Raw genomic sequence first — 650 nt, 5'->3', positions numbered from 1 at the left:
ACCTTTAAGCAGGACTTAACATTAATTTCTACATTGGTGTTTGTACTAGTTTCATGTGATAGTCTAGGCTTAGATATTGTGTTTTCAATAAAGGCTTGAAAACAGTCTGAGTGTAATTCACTTTGTGAATTGAGTTACTGAAGTAAATTAGCTGTTCAACAATATTCTATTGATGAGCAGATATCTATTGAGGTACATCTTAAATATGTGAATATTGTGAAAAAGTTAATTTTCTTTGTATATTACATATTTGGTGAAATATTTTAAGCCACTTTCTTGTAATTTTTATGATTATGGCTTTCAGATAATGAAAAACCAAATATCTGCATCAGAAAATTAGAATATTTCAATAAAGTTCAATATTGGAAATTCATGATGTCATTTGTTTATAACTGCCTTATATTCATAATAACTAACCACTTTTCATCACTTTTCTTTATTATACCACTTCAGTGTAATGTTTCCTGGTTATTTCATATTTTCCTCATAAAACACTTTGAACTGCCTTATTGCTGTAACATGCAGTACAAATAAACTTGCCTTGTGTTACATTTAGGCTACAAATGTTGAATCCTTGTGTAAATACAGAAAAATATGGGGTTTTCATTATTTGTAAATTATTATAATTAAAATGGAAAGAAACAAAGGCC

The sequence above is a fragment of the Poecilia latipinna genome, unplaced genomic scaffold (assembly GCF_001443285.1).
Source record: "Poecilia latipinna isolate Pla-1442-1.1 unplaced genomic scaffold, P_latipinna-1.0 Scaffold3609, whole genome shotgun sequence".
NCBI lineage: Eukaryota > Metazoa > Chordata > Actinopteri > Cyprinodontiformes > Poeciliidae > Poecilia > Poecilia latipinna.
Note: the sequence above shows the minus strand (reverse complement) of the source record.